The sequence below is a fragment of the Lepisosteus oculatus genome, unplaced genomic scaffold (genome assembly GCF_040954835.1).
Source record: "Lepisosteus oculatus isolate fLepOcu1 unplaced genomic scaffold, fLepOcu1.hap2 HAP2_SCAFFOLD_40, whole genome shotgun sequence".
In the NCBI taxonomy this organism is placed as follows: Eukaryota; Metazoa; Chordata; class Actinopteri; order Semionotiformes; family Lepisosteidae; genus Lepisosteus; species Lepisosteus oculatus.
In genome coordinates this window covers 2,090,699-2,114,033 of record NW_027167934.1, presented here as the reverse complement: position 1 = coordinate 2,114,033, position 23,335 = coordinate 2,090,699, and the positions used below count along the sequence as shown (strand labels likewise).

The window sequence follows — 23,335 nt, the reverse complement described above, 5'->3', positions numbered from 1 at the left end:
CAGGTAAAGATGGTAAAAATAGCACTGCGTACCGCACGGTGGAGTGTGTGCAGGTGGGTTAACTCGTGCGGCGGCGTTTATTAATAATCACCCACTGCTGGTGCTGATTAGATCGCTTAAGAGTTGGTCTTAACTGCCTGGCGGTCATGACAAGCTCCTCTTTAAGCTGTGGTTTAGTTTTGCATTCATGTGTTTCTAGAGCAGTTATTTATGGGGGTGGGTGGGTCTTTCACAGAGGCTCAGGACAAATCCCCTGCATGAAAGTCTACTGTGTGCGTACAAACAGGTCAAGAGCCAGGCAGGAGGACAATGGACAGAAGAAGCAACGAACTAAAAATAAAAGAACGAATATGAAAAAGCCACCATCTTTTTCTTTTTGACATTTTCCGACTTTCATGCAAGCCAGGACAAAGTTGCTCGTAGCTACTTGTGGATTCAAATACTCTATCGAGTGCTTTGATGAGTTTTTGCAATTTGATTGTCGTCCTGTCAGCCTGTTTCTGTTTTTTTTTTCAACCTAGTGATGGAAAGTTAGAGGGAAATGATGGAGCAATCAATAACCGCTCCGGAAAAATGGCAGAAAGAAATGGCCCGTCACTAAGGACATTTGTGAAGCAGAGGAGTGACATCACCACAAAGGCGACTTATTCTGCTGATCGTTTTGGTGAATAATGATTGAGGCGCGTTAAGAGAAAGGTAGCTGCGTCAGCATGCTTAGGCTGCAAAGGATAAAGCAAAGGTTTACTCCATGCTGAAAAGAGAAGAAAAGAAGCACAACGTTTCGGCTGTGGAGCCTTCTGCGCCATCTTCTTTAGCGATGGTGATGATGTTTACATTGGAAAAACTGAGACATGCATACTGGAGGGGCTTGAACCACCAACTGTTCAGTTAACAGCCAAATGCACTAACCGATTGCATCACAGAGTCTGACGGTCTTTTGTGCTCCCTACATTTGCAGGTTTATGGTCAAAGAAAACAATCGTTTGCGCTTCTTGTAGCCAGCAATATTTTTTCACTGACAACCAAGAAATGGATTTCATCTTTCACAAAATGTATGGATTTCTTCAAAAACACGTTATTCCAGAAAGGAAATGAATTCTTGCATTAAACTGAACAAAGCTGTACATGTTTGTCTGAAATGATACATTTGGCACAACAAGACACGGAGAGAGGCACAGCTGGTATTCAGACCCAGGATCGCCTGCTTACTAGGCAGGCACTTTAAGCCACTAGGGAGCACCGCACTTTTACAGACACTTGGACACATCTGCGCTCGGTGTGCACTTAACATAATCTCTGAGCCTGTTGCCTCTTTCCCGTTTAATAGCAGAACTGACGCCAAGAGAAATGATGAGAAATGGCATTTAACGGGCACTTTTCATGTCCAAGGAGCTCAATGCCCTTGACACCTCCCCAAGGCGACAGAGCTGTGCATTCTTTGGCGACACCATTTTTTCTTTTGTTTAATTTCTATACTTATTGATAGAATAAAAACGATATGTCATGTACTGTAAGGGAAATGTCTCTTTTCATGGGGAAAGCTAGCACCAGCAAATGTTGTGTTTAGAAGAAGTGATTTAACATGACACGTGACCTAATTTACCGGAGCAAAAGCTCACCCAGCAAGCCCTGCTTTACTTCTACAGGAGAGAAGTACTGTAGAGTCTGCAAGATGTTCAGCTGGGTAGCTACGTCAGCATGCCTTGGCTGCAAAGGAACAAGTAATAGGTTTATTGCATGCTGAAAAGAGAAGAACGGAAACACAGCGTTTCGACTGTGAGGTCTTCTCACACCTGAAGAAGCCTCACACCTGTAAAAGGCTCCATGGTTTTCTTTCTTCTCTTTTCAACATGGAATACACCTATTGTCTGCAAGATGTGACAATTTCATGGTGTTTTGGAAGAAAACCTTTTTTCTTTGAATTCAAAATCAATCGGAATTTCAGCACGACACATCAACACTTTTTCTGTTTTAAGGAGATGATATTTTAAACCTGATAAAAATAGTAGGAAACACAAGTTTCTTGCTGTGAAAATTTAGATGGGGAAGTGTACTACTAGTAGCAGTGTAGAGCTCTCTGTGGTGGAGTGCAAGTGCGTGTTCTATGGGCCAGTGGCGTAATGGATAACGCGTCTGACTTCGGATCAGAAGATTGTAGGTTCGAGTCATGCCTGGCTCGTGAGGCTTTTAAACCTCTCAGGTTCCTCGGTAACAGGTTGCCGTCATGTATATGAACTATAGAAAAGCATTTGCCACAACCTGTAAATTAGCACGCAAGTGTGGGCTGGTGAACACAGAACTGTATGGAGATCATCTCCAGCTCCGAGCTCAATTGCAATGAAAAAACATGCAGAACAGAACTGGAGAGCAGCTGAATTTGTGCTCAGTAGGGTGGGGAGGACTCAGCATTGCTATTGTTCTAATTGGCATGAACTGCAGGGGATCTGAGTCAGAACATGTCAGTTAGTTCGATCATTGCGTCAATATGTAGGCCACGTTAATACAGAATTATTACTTTGTCTGTCTCGTCTTTGTATATAGCTGAATGTCCCTGACAATTTCATGTTAGTTTTTAAGAACGACATTGGTGCTAATATATACATATATAGCATATAAGGAACACGTAAAAGTTGAGTCCATGCTGAAAAGATAAGAAAACCGCCACAACGTTTCATCTTGGAATAAATCTTTACTTGTTGTTTTGCAGCCTACCCATTCTGACCTAACTCCTCCCTTGAAATTCCCTAACAGATAAGGGTACGTAACGGCTCATGCGATGCTCAGTTGCAATTTGTCCCAAAACAAACAAGAACAGCAGCTGAGGGTTTGAGTTTGAACATGCACTGTATTAAAGCAGCTTTTATTTCCATTGATAAATGCTAGATATTCCTACAGAGATTCTCCAGGTGAGTAAGCGATTCCTGTTTCTGTTTCTATTTCTGTTTCATATATATATACAGTATATATATATATGTTACATGTGTCTCTGCAATAGTATAAATGTGTTATACACTATCAGGGGCTGCTTTTTTGTGCACCTCATCTACAACAAGGGTTTTTTTTTCATTTATGTTTGTGGACCTTCACCATTTGAGGAAGTGAGTTAGATAAGAAAGTTACAGGTATGGTGAGCAATGACTGACAAAGGCACGTACTGCGTATTCCTTACAGAAGTGTAAGCAATTTGTTCTAAAAAACACCGGCTAAAGTCCAACATCGTTAGCAATCTTATTACTTAAAAAGAATTAACATCAATAAACTGTAAGGTGCTGGTACATGCGAGTAGATTTGATCTTCTATTAAACAAAAATGCAATTACAGCTCTAAAAAGCTCAACCTAGACTTCTGTAACAGATCTGTTCAGGTCATCGCTGTTTCTCTGACCTTGTGAGTCTTTGGAATTTTAAAAGTGTATTTTGCTTGCCTTTCGTGTGGTCTGTGTACAAGTCACTGTGGCGTATGCGGTCCTACACAGCCTTGCTATAGACGTGACGAGCCTCCGCTATGTTGCAATGGAGAACAGGTTCAGTACGGAGCTGCCGAGAAAATTCAGCTGGAAAGCTCGTTGCAGAAAAGCATCGTTATCTGTGTCCAGCGGCAAAGCGTCCTTCGTGGGTGCCGAAGAATCGATTTCACAGGCTGCGGGTCCAGGCGATTTAGAGTGCTAAAGGTCCCAGCGAAAACGAAACGGCGCTAGTCCTTTTACACGCACGCACGCAACCAAATGCAAAGGACGCCGTAGTCGGCAGGATTTGAACCTGCGCGGGGAGACCCCAACGGATTTCAAGTCCGTCACCTTAACCACTCGGCCACGACTACAGCGAGCGCCGCGGCCGCTGCCTTCTTGCTACAATCGAACAGGGAGTGCGAGGCGGCCGCGGCAGCGGAGGCAACTTTTTTCAAGTTCGCTCTCCGTTTAAGAAACCTTTTACGCCATACGTGCAAGCACACACACACACGGCGTTAAGTCAGAGGACTTAAGGGTGGCTTCAAGTTGGAATGATAAAGTCTCCCTGTTCGGACATGAAAACAGAACGTTCTTAGACAGAAAGCAATCAACAACGGAGACATGTGGACGACGATTTTAGTCACTGCACTTTGAATAGCATTTTTACTCCAGTTACAGGAGATGCACCAATGGCCCTTGACCTACGCTCTTACCAATGCCTTGAACATTCAAACAAAACAGCCCTCAAGTCCTGCGGTTTAATATAACGCTGTTACGTGTCGAGGCAGTATTTGACTCTGTCCTACCGTTGAGACACGGGGCGTATATGGAAACGAACACATGCTACGGATCGTCTCTAATCGGTCCCTACAGCTGGAAGGCTCCTTGAAGCGTGCACCCCCATCATTCATCTTTCCGCATCTGTGAAAGGTAGACTCTTGAGCAATGTTTGAGCCAGCTCTAAGGCAACTAGTGCTATTGGACAGACGCCTCTGGAAGATCCTAAGAGTCTCTTAACACCACTTCCAGCAGCAAGCTTAATTGTTCGCTGGAGGTCTCCCACCCAGGTACTGACCAGGCAAAGAATCACCAGTACATTGAATGAGGAAGTTAATCCTGAAATCCAATTACATATCTCAAGGTAAGACAAATCCATAAGAACATGTCTTAGTATTACTTCGTTTACATTAGTATGGCACTGAGTTGGAGCTCCTCTTTAAGCTGTGGTTTAGTTTTGCATTCATGTGTTTCTAGAGCAGTTATTTATGGGGGTGGGTGGGTCTTTCACAGAGGCTCAGGACAAATCCCCCGCCTGAAAGTCTAATGTGTGCGTTCAGACAGTCACAGGTCAAGAGCCAGGCAGGAGGACAATGGACAGAAGAGCCAACGAACTAAAAATAAAAGAACAGATATGAAAAAGCCACCATCTTTTTCTTTTTGACATTTTCCGACTTTCATGCAAGCCAGGACAAAGTTGCTCGTAGCTACTTGTGGATTCAAATACTCTATCGAGTGCTTTGATGAGTTTTTGCAATTTGATTGTCGTCCTGTCAGCCTGTTTCTGTTTTTTTTTTCCAATCTAGTGATGGAAAGTAAGAGGGAAATGATGGAGCAATCAATAACCGCTCCGGAAAAATGGCAGAAAGAAATGGTCCGTCACTAAGGACATTTGTGAAGCAGAGGAGTGACATCACCACAAAGGCGACACATTCTGCTGATGGTTTTGGTGAATAATGATTGAGGCGCGTTAAAAGAAAGGTAGCTGTGTCAGCATGCGTAGGCTGCAAAGGATCAAGCAAAGGTTTACTCCATGCTGAAAAGAGAAGAAAAGAAGCACAACGTTTCAACTGTGGAGCCTTCTGCGCCATCTTCTTTAGCGGTGATGATGTTTACATTGGAAAAACGGAGACATGCATCCCTGGGTGGGCTTGAACCACCAACCTTTCGGTTAACAGCCGAACGCGCTAACCGATTGCGCCACAGAGACTGACGGCCGCTTGTGCTCCCTACATTTGCAGGTTTATGGTCAAAGAAAACAATCACTTGCGCTTCTTGCAGCCGGCAATCTTTTTCCACTGACAACCAAGAAATGGATTTCATCTTTCACAAGCTGTATGGATTTCTTCAAAAACAAGTTATTCCAGAAAGGAAATGAATTCTTGCATTAAACTGAACCAAGCTGTACATGTTTGTCTGAAATGATACATTCGGCACAACAAGACACGGAGAGAGGCACCGCTGGTATTCAGACCCAGGATCGCCTGCTTACTAGGCGGGAAAAGGCGAAGTGCTGCTTCTCCTTTCCTGGTGCTATAAATACGCTAAATCACTTGGCCCTGCTGCCATGGAAATGAGTTCTTCAGATAACCACACATCTTGCGTTCACGCCTCTTGTGCTCTACTTATGCCTTTGAAAACCTAATGAATAAAGCTGAAAGAACCGACACGATATGTAGGTGCTCTTAAAGCACGCAGTAAAGAACTGTTAACAGCAAGGGTTTCAGTGGGTTAACTGAGGAGAAGGCGTGATCGCTAATTGTTGACTTTTTATTTGGTGTTAGAAACACTCTTACTGTGCATGACGTGCAACAAATGTAGCCACAGAAATTGCATCACGCTTTCATGTATGCTATTGCAGACACCAACGTTGCCTAGATAGAAAACCGAAATAGCCGTGGGTTTGCTTGCTGGTCTGAAGGATCTCTCTTCGAATCGCTATCATTTGTCAATGGAAGTAAAAGGCGCTGCACAGAGAGGACCACTGTCGTGAGGCCGGTTAGCTCAGTTGGTTAGAGCATCGTGCTAATAACGCCAAAGTTGCGGGTTCGAGCCCCTTACTGGCCAGGTCCTTTTCTCCTCTCTTACCAAAGCTGTTAGGTTCCTTTCCGTGGTGAGATGGGTTGTCATGCAACGCTGCCACATAGTGCCGACAGACAATTAAATGACAAAAATGAAGAGAGTTAAAGCAGCTGGAGAGGCTATCTTACAACTTTTGAGCTGACACAGTTTTGGAACTGCACTGTACCTATATGGTACGCTGCACTGTACCATATAGGCAGCCAAGAGTCTCCAAAACAAAACAGAATTGACAGTCATATAATGTCCATTAACCCCGGTTTTAAACGCAGCATCATGTCTGCCATCATAAGAATATGAGTCCAATATTTTAGAATATAGTCAGAATGACTTCTAACCTTACCTGTGGTGTCTTTAATCCCTATTGCTCAATGCATGGTGTACGTACTGCATACATGTGTCTTGAGAATGAGGAATGGGCCCCTGAGACAGTCATTTGCCTGTTTCACAAATGATCGTATTTTACTAGAGATTCTGTTTGGGATTCAGATGTGCATTTGGACAGCAATCCCTTTCAAGAAATGATACGTTCTGGATGAGGACAAAGGTGCTGGAACACTGTATTTAGGATGTGTTTGCAGTGATTGTGTGTCTCCTGCTTCAACGCAGTGATATATAGATGTGCTCCTGTAATTTATTGGTACAAGCCCAGGGCAGTAAGCAGTCTGAGGATTTATTTCCAGACGGCATAGAACAGTGAAGCAGTGAAGTAGTGCAACACACTGGATCATTATATTATTAGAATCTATTCTACTTAAATTATTACATTATACACAACTTGAGTTCATTTTAAAAATTAAAAGGTAATGAAAGGAATGCATTTTCATGAGAAAGATAATACCGATATGCATGTGATAATCTTCCTTATATCATGTCGTGCATCATTTGGACACTTTGTGGGCTTGAAATACAAAGAAAATCATGTTCTATGGTACAAGACAAATACAAAACTTAAGCTTTTATTTTAATTAGATTTGTTTATTAAGCATAAGCAATCATTTATTACATTAATATATGTGAAAATGACATTTTAGCACCATAATATTACATACAGGTCTCTAGCTTCAACAGTGATATATATATATATGCTCAGTGATTTATTGGTACATGCCCAGGGCAATAATCAGAATTAGTATTTATTTCCATACGGGCTACAGGTAGTGTTGTGAAATACTTCAACACACTGGATCACAGATTTAGACCCCCTGCACTCTTACTCCTTAAAAACCAAAGAAATGAAGATATGTAGCAATCACATTGTAACAGGGGTGACAGTGACTTAATGCTTATACTAGTGGACTTCTGGTACCTTTAGGGTACGGTGTTCCCTGAAGGGCTCTCAAACCCCGCATTTCAGATGCCTAGCTGTATCGCTGATGTGTTGCACCTCAGAATCACTTTTAAACCTTACCTCTGGTATCTTTAATCCCTATTGCTCAACGCATGGTGAAAGTATTGCATAAATGTGTCTGAAAATGAGCAATGGGCACCTGAGAGACTCATTTGCCTGTTTCACAAATGATCATATTTGACTAGAGATTCTGTTTGGGATTCAGTTGTGCATTCTGACAGCAATCTCTTTCAAAAAATGATTTTACCTTATCGCGGCTTTGCCCTTCTTGCCTCTTTGGACAATATCTCCATCTTGTGGTCGTTGTTGGTAATGTCTAGACAATATCTCCATCTTGTGGTCGTTGTTGTAAATGTTTTCTTATGCCCTTTTTTTATTTCAATTCTCTATTAGTTGATTCTAGAATCTCTACAATAGAGTTGAAAACATCAGTTTTATAGCAGACAATATGACATTATTTATAGTCCAATTAGAAATTTATTACCCTGTTTTTAACATTATAACAAATTAAAATTGATTAAAACTAAGTTTGGAACACCAGGGAACATAAAAAATGATTTTTAGGAAAACCATGAGGTTCTCTGTGTCCGATGCCTGCAAGGGGAGAAAGCTAGAATCCTTTGATTTTTCAAAATTTGAAAATAAACATTATATAACAACAGCTTTCATTCCTAGGAGTGAAAAACAACCATTTTTGAAGACATATTAGTTTCTAAACATTTTTGCAATTTACGTTGCATTGTCCAATGTGATGTTGTAATACAGTTTAGAATACAGTAAGTCTAAACTGTATCAGCTTTATTTATGGGTTGCAATTTAGAAAAAGTCAAAAACCGCACTCAAAATGCAATTTAGAGCTTTCTGGCAAGAGGAGACACCCAAATTATAATGTAACATGCCACTGTTTGTGCATGAACAAAGTTATACTGCAATTTTCCTTAGATACGCGATTAAAAAAAATAATTTTTTTGAATCCCCGGCCGAACACATTCCATAAGAATCAGCGCTTTTATACAGTATATCGCCTTTAAACACATATATTTAAACACGCGTTTACGATTTAAATCAAAACGCGATTCAAATCAATATAAATGTTTATTTTGTAACGCATAGGTGACTATTCATTGTTATTAAAAAGACGTAAATTCGATCATGTTGTGATATTTAGAAATATAAATTTGTTTTGATGCGAGTGAGGTTTTATTTAATCTCTGACCAAGGGAAATGTTTCATTTTTTCAAAGAAATGTTTGTTAAAAATTAAAGTCATAGTTCCATGAGATTCAACCATAGACCATGTGACATAGGAGTCAGGAACCTAACCCACAGCACCACCAGCGCAGACACATGCTGAGGGCTGAAAAAGCACTACAGAAACATTATCGACTATAAAATAATGTAATTAGGCACAGAAGAAGTTTACAGCACAGTACAATAATAAATGCTGACCATGACTTTAGAAGCATAAATTACCTTACACTCAATTTAAACACAAGCTGTCTTTAGCCCTCTAAGCTGGTTCATACAGAAATGTAGAGAACCAGGCTCAGAACACACAGCTTCATTAGCGAATACATATGCAGAACAACTAGAGAAGATGTTTTACAGAGGATGGATTTTTAGAAACATCCCATCAGTGACATCACTGAAGTCAAGTCCTAGGTAACTGTCGTGTGGATAGTTTCACAAGAATCAGACAAAGGTTTAAGCATCGCTTATTTTAGATAAAACTGCAAAAAAAAAAAAAACAACCCATAATGTACTTCTTTGCGGCTCTGTTTGCCCAAATCATATATTCACAACGTGAAATTAGAAAATAATATTACGTAACCAAAAACCGCAATATGGAAACAGAACCTGTGTAATTGTTGACAGATGATGTACTCGTACCATTTTTACAAGACGAACTACAACATTTAAAAAATGACTTGTATGTACTTGATATCTCTAATCAATCCACTGCACTGCATTAAAACAAAACAAAAACTAAAACGCCCTGGGCATACCGTTTCGCGCTTCTTATCAGTTGCTCAAAAGCAATTTGACCGTATGAAATGCATAATATAAACCTAGAAACATATACGTGAGGAGTATTTACATAGTATCGGTGTCAAGACATACCTCTCAAATACTGTAAATCAAGTTAAAAATATCTCAAGACCGATTCTGGTCATAATGAAACCATGTTTCGTGTATGTTTTCTTTAAAGTACCGAGACCAGCCATATACTGTATGTTTATGTTCCAAAATTAATATCGTTTATGGCCTTCACACGCGTTGCAGCATGCTCCTATTCTTTTTATGCTCAGGCACTAAGATTTCCCTTCAGTGGTAAAATTCCATATAAATATTCAATACTTAAACGGGCACAATTAAGACATTAAATATACATATACATATACAAACTGTATACAGTACAGTTTGCATACGGTAATATGTTTATGTTCCTAAATCAACCTCTTTTATGAGCATGTGAAAGGCATGGTGAATCGATTCTCAAAAATTACTGTACTTTGCATGATTGGAAAAAAATGCGTGATTGCGAAATGCTGTGGTGTTACTTTTACAAAGACGGTCAATGAAAAAAATAATGTGGACCAGGGCAATACTTTGAGTTTACAGCTTGTCCAAGGTCATTTATTATTAATACTATTAGTAATATCTTCATTAAAGACTTTGATGGCTACAGCTCAAACATGAGAAGTTGAGCTTTATTAGCTCCACCTTGCGGAAATTCCGGATACTATTATTTTGCTAGCGGTATTTACCGATAACTCGCGGTATATACCGGTAACTTGTGGTAGACTGCGTACAGCGTACGCCTGCGCATTTTGAATGGCTGCATCTGTAGCAATCATATTGTAGTAGACACTCATTTGCCTGTTTCACAAATGATCATATTTTACTAGAGATTCTGTTTGGGATACGGATGTGCATTCTGACAGCAATCTCTTACAAAAAATGATTTTACCTTATCGCGGCTTTGCCCTTCTTGCCTCTTTGGACAATATCTCCATCTTGTGGTCGTTGTTGGTAATGTCTAGACAATATCTCCATCTTGTGGTCGTTGTTGGTAATGTCTTCTTATAGATAGATACTTTATTGATCCCGTGAGGGAAATTGCAGTGCAACAGCAGCTTAACACACACAACACAGCCACAGTGTAACAAATTATATAATAATAGTACAATACTGTATATATACTGTATATATATATGAAACAGAAATAGAAACAGAAACAGGAATCGCTTACTACCTGGAGAATCTCTGTAGGAATATCTAGCATTTATCAATGGAAATAAAAGCTGCTTTAATACAGTGCATGTTCAAACTCAAACCCTCAGCTGCTGTTCTTGTTTGTTTTGGGACAAATTGCAACTGAGCATCGCATGAGCCGTTACGTACCCTTATCTGTTAGGGAATTTCAAGGGAGGAGTTAGGTCAGAATGGGTAGGCTGCAAAACAACAAGTAAAGATTTATTCCAAGATGAAACGTTGTGGCGGTTTTCTTATCTTTTCAGCATGGACTAAACTTTTACGTGTTCCTTATATGCTATATATGTATATATTAGCACCAATGTCGTTCTTAAAAACTAACATGAAATTGTCAGGGACATTCAGCTATATACAAAGACGAGACAGACAAAGTAATAATTCTATATTAACGTGGCCTACATATTGACGCAATGATCGAACTAAGTGACGTGTTCTGATTCAGATCCCCTGCAGTTCATGCCAATTAGAACAATAGCAATGCTGATTCCTACCCACCCTACTGAGCACAAATTCAGCTGCTCTCCAGTTCTGTTCTGCATGTTTTTTCATTGCAATTGAGCTCGGAGCTGGAGATGATCTCCATACAGTTCTGTGTTAACTAGCCCGCACTTGTGTGCTAATTTACGGGTTGTGGCAGATGCTTTTCTATAGTTCATATACATGACGGCAACCTGTTACCGAGGAACCTGAGAGGTTTAAAAGCCTCACGAGCCAGGCAGGACTCGAACCTACAATCTTCTGATCCGAAGTCAGACGCGTTATCCATTACGCCACTGGCCCATAGAACATGCGCTTGCACTCCACCACAGAGAGCTCTACACTGCTACTAGTAGTACACTTCCCCATCTAAATTTTCACAGCAAGAAACTTGTGTTTCCTACTATTTTTATCAGGTTTAAAATATCATCTCCTTAAAACAGAAAAAGTGTTGGTGTGTCGTGCTGAAATTCTGATTGATTTTGAATTCAAAGAAAAAAGGTTTTCTTCCAAAACACCGTGAAATTGTCACATCTTGAAGACAATAGGTGTATTCAATGTTGAAAAGAGAAGAAAGAAAACCATGGAGCCTTTTACATGTGTGAGGCTTCTTCAGGTGTGAGAAGATCTCACGGCCGAAATGCTGTGTTTCCGTTCTTCTCTTTTCAGCATGCAATAAACCAATTACTTGTTCCTTTGCAGCCGAGGCATGCTGACGTAGCTACCCAGCTGAACATCTTGCAGACTCTACAGTACTTCTCTCCTGTAGAAGTAAAGCAGGGCTTGCTGGGTGAGCTTTTGCTCCGGTAAATTAGGTCACGTGTCATGTTAAATCACTTCTTCTAAACACAACATTTGCTGGTGCTAGCTTTCCCCATGAAAAGAGACATTTCCCTTACAGTACATGACATATCGTTTTTATTCTATCAATAAGTATAGAAATAAAACAAAAGAAAAAATGTTGTCGCCAAAGAATGCACAGCTCTGTCGCCTTGGGGAGGTGTCAAGGGCATTGAGCTCCTTGGACATGAGAAGTGCCAGATAAATGCCATTTCTCATCATTTCTCTTGGCGTCAGTTCTGCTATTAAATGGGACGGAGGCAACGGGCTCAGAGAGCAGGTTAAGTGCACACCGAACGCAGATGTGTCCAAGTGTCTGTAAAAGCGCGGTGCTCTGCTGGCGCTGTTCCCTAGTGGCTTAAAGTGCCTGCCTAGTAAGCAGGCGATCCTGGGTCTGAATACCAGCGGTGCCTCTCTCCGTGTCTTGTTGTGCCGCATGTCTCATTTCAGACAAACATGTACAGCTTGGTTCAGTTTAATGCAAGAATTCATTTCCTTTCTGGAATAACTTGTTTTTGAAGAAATCCATACAGCTTGTGAAAGATGAAATCCATTTCTTGGTTGTCAGTGGAAAAAGATTGCCGGCTGCAAGAAGCGCAAGTGATTGTTTTCTTTGACCATAAACCTGCAAATGTAGGGCGCACAAAAGACTGTCAGACTCTGTGGTGCTGAAAAGTTGGTGGTTCAAGCCCCTCCAGTATGCGTGTCTCAGTTTTTCCAATGTAAACATCATCACCATCGCTAAAGAAGATGGCGCAGAAGGCTCCACAGCCGAAACGTTGTGCTTCTTTTCTTCTCTTTTCAGCATGGAGTAAACCTTTGCTTTATCCTTTGCAGCCTAAGCATGCTGACGCAGCTACCTTTCTCTTAACGCGCCTCAATCATTATTCACCAAAACGATCAGCAGAATAAGTCGCCTTTGTGGTGATGTCACTCCTCTGCTTCACAAATGTCCTTAGTGACGGGCCATTTCTTTCTGCCATTTTTCCGGAGCGGTTATTGATTGCTCCATCATTTCCCTCTAACTTTCCATCACTAGGTTGAAAAAAAAAACAGAAACAGGCTGACAGGACGACAATCAAATTGCAAAAACTCATCAAAGCACTCGATAGAGTATTTGAATCCACAAGTAGCTACGAGCAACTTTGTCCTGGCTTGCATGAAAGTCGGAAAATGTCAAAAAGAAAAAGATGGTGGCTTTTTCATATTCGTTCTTTTATTTTTAGTTCGTTGCTTCTTCTGTCCATTGTCCTCCTGCCTGGCTCTTGACCTGTTTGTACGCACACAGTAGACTTTCATGCAGGGGATTTGTCCTGAGCCTCTGTGAAAGACCCACCCACCCCCATAAATAACTGCTCTAGAAACACATGAATGCAAAACTAAACCACAGCTTAAAGAGGAGCTTGTCATGACCGCCAGGCAGTTAAGACCAACTCTTAAGCAATCTAAACAGCACCAGCAGCGGGTGATTATTAACAAACGCCGCCGCACGAGTTAACCCACCTGCACACACTCCACCGTGCGGTACGCAGTGCTATTTTGACCATCTTTACCTGCTTCCCACTGGTATTGAGTCTACTCCTTGAGAGCTCTTCCTGGCGTTTTTTCCATTACCTCGTTTATTCTGGATATTGGACTCCCCTTCTGCCTTTTCGACTTTGGACCTCGCCTCTCACCTCGGACTGTTTGCCACCAGTGTTCTCCCTGGATAACGACTTACCTTACGCCTCTTGACCACGAAACAAAGCAAAGCAGAGCAAAACAAAATGAACAAACGAAAACCCTCACGTCCCGCACTTGCATATAACGCCGTTACTTGCCCAAGCGGTATTATACGTCATCCTAGAACTGCACCCCGGGGCGTACGGTATATGGGAACGAGCACACGCCACGAATCGTCTCGAATCACTCCCTACAGCTGTAAGGCGCTTTGAAGCGTGCACCCCCAACATTCTTCTTTGCGCATCTGTGAAAGGTAAACTCTTGAGCAAACTCTGAACCAGCTCTAAGGAAACTAATCCGATTAGACGTTACTTTGACTCATCTTTTAAGGGACCCTTGTTAATTGGAGAAATCAATGATTTCGAATGAATTCTGTATGCGTTAAAAGACAGCTATACACAGAAAACATGCAGGACACTTCTCATGATGTTTCCCGAGCCGAAACACAGTGCGTTTTTCCAAGCCATCTGACAAAGCCCGCCCACTGAAAACTGCAGCAAATCGTGTAAAGACGTTCAACTTTGTAACTACTGCACGCACAGGAAGCAGAATAAATTCCTCTTTTCAAACTGTCAAAGGTTTGCTTTGCGAACACTGCAGGACATCGCACAATCTCTTTTGAACGGGGACAAACGATTTCTTATGGGGCACAGTAAGTACAGACGTTTAAAAAGCTCAACTCATGCCGACGATGCAGCATGAAGAAGCGCAACCTAACGTTTGCATTCCTAGCAAATTCCTTTATTTTTTGATAAATAAAGACAGTCTTGTTTAACAAACAACACACACAACATTTTACATTGTCAATTCAATTCAAATCAATGTATTTCTATATAGCGCCTTTCACAACAAGGTTGTCCCAAGGCACTTAACAATGCAAGTTTTTAAGAGCCTTGTGTCTAATATGCCGCCTAGGTTACGTGCTGTCTTTTTGAGGCAAATGTTTAAATCCTCTGAGTTAAGTGCTGAAGTTATAGTAGTCCTATCAGTATTGTTGCCTCCGATCAACTGATCCTCATTTTTCTCAGAGTTGAGTAACAAAAAGTTTTCACACATCCAAGTATTTCCTTCCTTAATGCATTTAACTAAACTGATAATAGAAGAGTTGTCGTTTGGTGTAAACAAAATGTTTATTTGAGTGTCATCAGCATATGAATGAAAGTTCATATTATTTTTTCATATTATCCTACCTAGCAGCAGCATGTAGAGAGAGAGAGCAATATTGGTCCCAGCACTGATCTTCTGGTACCCCAAATTGAACTCGTGACATTGATGAAGCAGTACAATTATTAGATATTTGAACATAATGAAAACGATGAGTAAAATGTGAAGTAAACCACTGAAGGACGGTTCCAGATAAGCCAACCTCAAACTCAAGCCTGTGTAACAAAACAGAGAGGTCAACCGTGTCAAAGTCAGCTCTAAGATCTAGAAGCACAAGCACTGTTGCATTCCCCGCATCAGTAGCTAAGAGAATATCATTTATGACTCTTGTTAATGCAGTTTCAGAAACCAGACTGAAATTTCTCAAGTATATTATTTGAATCCAGATACGATTGACGTTGGGCAACAACTATTCTCCCAAGACTTTTAGATTGAAATGGGACCTTTGAGACAGGCCTGTAGTTGTTAAGAACTTGTGGATCCAAATTTGACTTCTTAAGGAGCGGTCTAACAACCGCTACCTTAAATTGATCAGGTACAATGCCTGACGCAAGCGATGCATTCATCATACTAATTATAGGTCCTGCCAGTCCCTCGAGGGAATCTTTGACTAGCTGAGTGGGGATGGGATCTAGCGAACAGGTGGTTGACTTTGTCTTACGTCTGTGTTCATGAGTCCACCATAAGAAGAAATCTGAACAGGAGTGGTGATCATGCGAGGTCACCATGGAGGAAACCACTGCTCTCCCCCCCAAAAAAACCACCACTGCCCCTCTCAAGTTTGCTAAAGACCACATGGATGTTCCACAGCAACTCCTGGAACAATGTTCTGTGGACAGACGTGACAAAAGTTGAACTTGTTGGTAAATGTGCACAGCGTTATGTTTGGAGATAACAAAACACTGCATACCAACTCCAAAACCTCATCCCACCTGGGAAGCATAGCGGAGGCTGTACGGCTTGCAATCATCGAGGGACCGATGAATTCCAAGATGTATCAGGAAAATCTACAGCAGAATGTCAGGGTGTCTGCCTGTGATCTAAAACTCGAAAGACGCTGGGTCATGCAGCATGACAAAAACAAAGGAGTACATCAACAACAGAGTGGCTGAAACAGAAGAAATTCCGTATTTTGGGATGGCCAAGTAAGAGTCCTGACCCCAATCCCATTGAAGTGCTGTGGCGTGATCTGAAGCAGGCCGTTCAGCGCAAGACATCCCAAAAATATACATGAACTGAAATAGTTTTGCATAGAGGAATAGGCCAAAATACCTCCTAACCGCTGCTCAGGTCTGACCAACCGCTACAGAAAGTGGGGGTTGAGGTTTTTGTCATAAAGGAGGTTCCACTAGCTCCTTAATATAAGGGTTCACATACTTTTTCCATCAATGACCTTGATTGTTTAAACCATTTGGTCAATAAAGAAACAGCAATGTCAAATGTTGGGCGTGTGTTGTTTGTTAAATCAGACTCTCTTTATTAATTATTATGACTTAGATAAAGATAAGATCACATGTTAGGAGCCATTCATGCAGAAATCCACATCATTCCGAAGGGCTGTTTACAAAAGTTTTTCTCCCAACTGTATGTGAGAGAAAAGCAGAGACGCTCACTGAGTAAGGTGGGGTTGCAGCTTTGCAAATCACAAGGACATTTGTACGCTCAAAATGGGACAGGAGCACCCCAGATGGGACTCAAACCCACAATCCCTGGCTTAGGAGGCCAGTGCCTTATCCATTAGGCCACTGGGACACACTGGGTTGGGTCGATCACGCTGATGATAGCCAGTTTTTTTTTCCTTTGCTTTTTCAAAGGGATCCCCAAAATTAGGAAAGTTAGGCAGCAGAAGGTTTACTGTGACCTGAGAAGGACCAGCATCCAATCACGGTGGTACACACACACACGCTCTCACTCATCTGAGCAACACGGCTACCAAGATGATCTCAGGTGCGCCGAGCTGGTACGGAACATATTGAACTGATCGACGGCGAATTGTCTCTCAGACAGGCTTTTCACTTCTGAGCTCCCTGACTGACAGTAATCAGCTAGGTAGTGAAACAGTCAGCTGCTTCTAAGCCTTAAACAGCTGCATCTCGGCGCTTCCACAGAGAGATGATTTGAAAGCCAAACATCGCCCATTGGGAACACCTTACTATCACTAGTTTAAGAGACTCTTAAGGTCTTGCAGAGGTGCCTGTCTAATAGCATGCGCTTTGCAAGCTATAGGTGTTTAGGCTGAGGCAGAATGCCTGTTAACAAAATGTTTTTCTAAAGGGGCCTCGCACTCTTTTCCAAGCAATGGTCACCATCCCCACCGAGTGTCACAATGTAGTCATGTCCTAGGACATCACCTGTTAGTCTCCATTTGTCTGCCACCAACACTTTAGGTTACGGGGTCACAACCGCACCCCGGAGACCAGAGGAGCCGTTGGCGTTCTGGCGGCGCAGATTGGGCTGAAGGTGGGGCGCTTGAATCTCGCTGTTGGAGGCCGTCTGAAACTGACCCAAGCCTTTCCCTTGAATTAAATGTAAATAAGAAATGAACCCCAGATGCTCATGGAATCAATCACGTGTTTCCTTTGAGCCGTTTCAGAGACTGCTCCAGAGTTTACCTTGCACAGATGCGCAAAGATTAATGATGGGGGTGCACGCTTCCAGGCGTCTTACAACTGTAGGGACTGATTAGAGACAATTCGTAGCTTGTGCTCATTTCCCTCTGTAACGCTTACGGCCGACAGGCACTGTGTAAGAGCCGGCGTACAAGAGCGGGTGACGTCACCGCCCTTCCCTGTGATAGCAGGACCACAGCTACTGGGCTGTGGAGAGATCTCTCTTTAGCTCACGGGGCTAGGTCGCTGCAGAGAGACGCGGAAGTCCCGGGTTTGAGCCTCCAGTCGGGATGGGGCCGACCAGATGCGGCAAGGGCGCCCGCCTGAGCCCCCGTTGCGTTACATCTCTATTCCCCGTGTTGCAGTGGTAAGATGACGTAAATTCCTGCTTCGACACGTAACGGGATTATAATCAAGTGCAGGAGCTGAGGGCTTTAGTTTTGTTTCGTTTTCCATGGCGTTCGTAAGCGCGCAAATCAAAGGCAATTCCTGCGTCTAACACGAATGTAAATGCTTTTGAAAGTGCAGTGTGGTGCAGCTTGTAAAATCCTTGTCCACATTTTTGGTTTGTTGATGTTTTTTCTGTCTGCCAAAGTTGCATTTTGACATCCGGACTGGGGGACTTTATCATTTGAACGTGAAGCCAGCCTTAAACCCTCTGAGGCGTGTCTGTCTGCCGGCACAAATCTTGTGAAAGGTATTTTTTTTAACGGAGAGCAACTTTAAAAAGGTTTCCGCAGCCACCTCGCAGTCCGTGTTAGATTATAGGAGGAATGCGGCGGTGGCGGGCTCGCTTTTGTCGTGGTCGAGTGGTTAAGGCGATGGGCTCGAAATGCGTTGGGGCTTCCCCGCGTAGGTTCGAAACCTGCCGACTCTGGCGTCTGCCGCACGTCGCCTTGTGCCTGCGCGGCAGAAGTGAAGTGCTGCTTCTCCTTTCCTGGTACTATAACAACGCGAAATCACTTGGACCCGCCGCCATGGGAAGCAATTCTTCAGATAACCACACATTTTGCGTTCGCACCTCTGGTGCTCTACTTATGCCTTTGAAAACCTAATGAATAAAGCTGAAAGAACCGACACGATATGTAGGTGCTGGTAAAGCACGCAGTAAAGAACTGTTAACAGCAAGGGTTTCAGTGGGTTAACTGAGGAGAAGGCGTGATCGCTAATTGTTGACTTTTTATTTGGTGTTAGAAACACTCTTACTGTGCATGACGTGCAACAAATGTAGCCACAGAAATTGCATCACGCTTTCATGTATGCTATTGCAGACACCAACGTTGCCTAGATAGAAAACCGAAAAAGCCGTGGGTTTGCTTGCTGGTCTGAAGGATCTCTCTTCGAATCTCTATCATTTGTCAATGGAAGTAAAAGGCGCTGCAATCTCATACGTTCAGAATCAAACCCGCAGCTGTTGTTTGACTTTTTTTTCTTGACTAATTACAACTGAGTGTCGCATGAGCAGTTACATAAACTTGTCTGGTATATTTGAACACAAATGCCGTTCTTCAATTAAAACTAACAGTACATTGTCAGGGACATTCAGTTCTATACAAACAAGAGACAGACAAGAGAATATTTCTACCGTTCATGTGGACTACGTGTTGACTTACTGATCGGAATAATTGAAAAGTTCGGGCTCATAGCCGATGCAGTGCGTGCTAATTAGAACAGCAACGCTAAGCTCTCAGCACCGTACTGAGCCCAGGTGTTTTTCTAAAGCTGTCAGGTGCAGTTCATTTACATGAAGGAAATATCTTACTGGGTACGATTACAATGCAGTAAGTAGCACAGACTACTTAGGGAGTAGCCCGATGTGTTTAAAAACAACCCGAGCCAGGCAGGAGTCGAACCTGCAATCTCCTGATCCGTAGTCAGACGCGTTATCCATTGCGCCACTGGCCCTGCTGTGACACTACAGGACTGTAACCCAGTGAGATGAGCACTGCACCTAGTAAAATATTACCCCCGGTCCATTCTTTTCCAAAAGTGAGAAACACCTGTTTTCTACATTTTGTCTGTTTTAAAACCATATCTCTTTAAACCAAACCAAGAGTTTGTCTTTTGCACTGATATTCTGATTCATTTCGATTTCAAAGAAAAAAAAACATTATCTTCCAAAACATCATAAAATTGTCCATTCTTCCAGACTCTACTTCTCTCTTGTAGTAGTACAGCAGACCTTTCCAGGTGAGCAGATCACAGAGTCCGAAATATGCTTCCTCCATCAAGCAAAGTACCTGAACATGACTCTGTCTTCATAAAAGCGCCCCTGTAATAAAGAAATTAAATCCGAAATCAAGAGGGCAGTTGCCTACTGAAGTTCAAGAAGTCATCAATTTTAACCTAGCAACACATTAAAGGCTGCATCTATACAAGTACGATTCTAGAAATGCTCACCAGATTACGTTTTAAGAAGGAACTGCGCCTCAGGTTCCGCCGAGATCTTAACTTGGATGGCAGGATTCAGAGTCCGGAGTGCGGACTGATGGCGCACGGAGGGTCCACATACTGTGGATCCCTCAGTTTTCTTCCGCGTGTTTAAACCGCCAGCGTGTGACTCCCCTGTCCCCGTGACCTCATTGCTCTGCTCTCGCCTCTGTGCAGCTGAGCCCGACTCATGGTAAAGTGGAAAAAAATATGCCCTCATTGTGGGATTTACTCTGGATCGAGGATAGATGTCACCTTTTTATCGTTGAACAGGATGTATGTGATGTGGCGACTAGGTTCAATTTTGTATCCTTTTAAAAGATTAAGGACTGGGGTGAGCGTGATTTACCACCCTTTCAGCTAAGAACCCGACATGAGCACCGTTTAAGCTGCATAGACTCGGTCGTTTAACTCTTCTCCATTAGCAGGGTTAAGGTTAAAGAAAAAAAACATTGCTGACTTCTTTTTTTTTGCCAGCCGCTAGCGCTGATTAGCAATGTTTGTATTTCATGTTTTGCAAGTTCCATCCATTTTAAGAAAAACAAGTCGCGTTAAAGACAGGAAATGAATACTTGCATTTAATTAAGTCTAGCCGTAGGCGGTTGTCTGTAAGGACCAGTTCTGTTCGAGAAAACAGAACAAAGAAGGCACCACTGGGATTCGGACTCAGGATCTCCTGTTTAAGAGACAAGCGCTTTAACCAACTAAGCCACGGCGCCCCGGGAGTGTTGTCCTTTTGCAGCCACTTGGACACACCACTCAGACACATCTGCATTCGGTGTGTGCTCCGCCTGCTCGTTGAGCAAGTTGCCACCTTTACATACAATAGCAACATCGACACCAAGAGAAAGGATGACAAATGGCTTTTATCTGGAACTTTTCATGTCCAAGGAGCTCAATGTGCTTTCTGTGTACAACAGGGCCACTGAACTCCACACTGGCCACTGAACCACAGCAGTGGCTTGCTGGCTTGACATCTCGCAAGGAAAATGTTGAAATCGCATGTGGAACAGGAAAATGACCCTCGAGTACGAGGGAAAAAAAAGAAAAAGATCATCTGGAGCGCGCCAACCCATGTCTGGACAGCCCAGTTTCATCGACGAGGTGGCCGAGTGGTTAAGGCGATGGACTGCTAATCCATTGTGCTCTGCATGCATGGGTTCGAATCCCATCCTCGTCGCTCTCTACGTTTGACGTTGGCTCTCCTTTTGTTTGCTCCAGTACTAGAGCCTTACATTTTCTAGCGGTGGCTGAACATGGTATAGTAGGCTAACGTTGGTATCGAGCAGTGGTAGTAACAGTATTTACGTGCCGCTGCTGCCAAGTGGCTCTGGGTTGAGACCGCGTTTTCACTTACTTGCAGCACAAACGGAGAAAGCGATTTTTGACAGTCTCTCGAGAGACTGCGCTAGGTGTTTAGGGATAGACTTTGTCAGTTCCCCCTGGGATGATGGCCTCTCAAATAGTTTGTGATCCCTCTAGACGTTTATACAGTAGAAGCCTGCTTCGTGGCTTAAATCCAAGCTAAGGAAACGAGTTAGAGGTCTGATGCAGAACTGCGAATTCAATGAACAGGAACACTACAGTACATTGCACTGTATGTGTGAGGAAAGCTGCCCCCTTCTGTTCCTTGTCGACCGAACAGAGGACTGTAAAAGATACCGCCAAGAAACTTTAGGATGCTGGTTGGAATCCAGCTCCAAAGAAGCCCCTTTGGGTGTTATGTAATCAAAAAGTTAGAACAGAGAATCTCCCTTTGATCAAAAGCGCAACAGAACTGTTTTCCGTGGAGCAGGTTTCAGACCCGTAGACCTGTTTTATTTGTAGGGCAGGGCGCATTCCCAAACGCGAATCTTCTGTTTTAGAAATGCTTTGGGCGGCGTGAAGTGAAAATAAGAAGTGGGCTCCAGATGCACATGGAAACAATCAAGTGTTTCATCCGAGCTGTTTCAAAGACTGCTCAACAGCTTTCCTTTTACAGAGGCCCAACGATTAATGATGGGGGTGCACCCTTCAATGTGCCTTACGACTCTAGGGAGTGATTGAGACGATTCGTAGCGTGTGTTCATTTCCCTCTATTCCCCATGTTGCAGTGGTAAGATGACGTAAATTCCTGCTTCGACACGTAACGGCATTATAATCAAGTACAGGAGCTGAGGGCTTTTGTTTTGTTTCGTTTTCTATGGCGTTCGTAAGCGCGCAAAACAAAGACAATTCCTGCGTCTAACACGAATGTAAATGCTTTTGAAAGTGCAGTGTGGTGCAGCTTGTAAAATCCTTGTCCACATTTGTGGTTTGTTGATGTTTTTTCTGTCTGCCAAAGTTGCATTTTGACATCCGGACGGGGAGACTTTATCATTTGAACGTGAAGCCAGCCTTAAACCCTCTGAGGCGTGTCTGTCTGCCGGCATGTATCTTGTGAAAGGTATTTTTTTTTTAACGGAGAGCGACTTTAATAAAGTTTCCGCAGCCACCTCGCACTCCGTGTTAGATTATAGGAGGAATGCGGCGGCGGCGAGCTCGCTGTAGTCGTGGCCGAGTAGTTAAGGCGATGGATTTGAAATCCATTGGGGACTCCCCACTCAGATTCGAATCCTGCCGACTACGGTGTCTGCCGCACATCACCTTGTGCCTGTGCAGCAAAGGCGAAGTGCCGCTTCTCCTTTCCTGGTACTATAAAAATGCTACATCGCTTGGTCCTGCTTCCATGGAAAGCAGTTCTTCAGGTAATTCTACTCTCTTACCAAAGCTGTTAGGTTCCTTTCCGTGGTGAGATGGGTTGTCATGCAACGCTGCCACATAGTGCGGACAGACAAGTGTGTTGCGAGAGAAGAGAAAAGTGTTTGAAGATTTAAGAGTGTCTTAGGTGGAGCCAAAATCAAGTGTCACAAATGCAAGTGGGAAGATTTCCAATGTTTAATATGGTCAAAATAAGCGGAAGTTACCAGCTGGTCCGGCACAGTCTGCCATGCTTTTGTCATATACTGTAAAGTGGTGTGGAACTGGGTGTCGAACTGGAGCCTCACCATTTGCATAAGTGAGGCTCCAGTTATACATCGAGTGTCACATTAAATGACAAAAATGAAGAGAGTTAAAGCACCTGGAGAGGTTTTCTTACAACTTTTGAGCTGACACAGTTTTGGAAAATGTTTCCTTCACGCTG

The 23,335-nt window shown here is 42.8% G+C and overlaps 7 non-coding genes across 7 annotated transcripts; 2 read left to right on the top strand and 5 right to left on the bottom strand.

Annotated features, from left to right (window-relative positions):
* The first annotated feature begins 2,106 nt into the window (after window positions 1-2,106).
* On the top strand, window positions 2,107-2,179 carry trnar-ucg (transfer RNA arginine (anticodon UCG)). Its single transcript has one exon. It is a non-coding gene; the product is annotated as a tRNA-Arg (tRNA).
* A 1,558-nt stretch (window positions 2,180-3,737) lies between these two features.
* On the bottom strand, window positions 3,738-3,819 carry trnas-uga (transfer RNA serine (anticodon UGA)). The gene has a single exon. It is a non-coding gene; the product is annotated as a tRNA-Ser (tRNA).
* A 1,542-nt stretch (window positions 3,820-5,361) lies between these two features.
* Window positions 5,362-5,435, bottom strand: trnan-guu (transfer RNA asparagine (anticodon GUU)). Its single transcript has one exon. It is a non-coding gene; the product is annotated as a tRNA-Asn (tRNA).
* Window positions 5,436-11,637: 6,202 nt separating this feature from the next.
* trnar-ucg (transfer RNA arginine (anticodon UCG)) lies at window positions 11,638-11,710 on the bottom strand. Its single transcript has one exon. It is a non-coding gene; the product is annotated as a tRNA-Arg (tRNA).
* A 5,102-nt stretch (window positions 11,711-16,812) lies between these two features.
* Window positions 16,813-16,885, bottom strand: trnar-ccu (transfer RNA arginine (anticodon CCU)). The gene has a single exon. It is a non-coding gene; the product is annotated as a tRNA-Arg (tRNA).
* Window positions 16,886-19,574: 2,689 nt separating this feature from the next.
* Window positions 19,575-19,647, bottom strand: trnar-acg (transfer RNA arginine (anticodon ACG)). The gene has a single exon. It is a non-coding gene; the product is annotated as a tRNA-Arg (tRNA).
* A 1,623-nt stretch (window positions 19,648-21,270) lies between these two features.
* Window positions 21,271-21,352, top strand: trnas-gcu (transfer RNA serine (anticodon GCU)). The gene has a single exon. It is a non-coding gene; the product is annotated as a tRNA-Ser (tRNA).
* The last annotated feature ends 1,983 nt before the right edge of the window (window positions 21,353-23,335 follow it).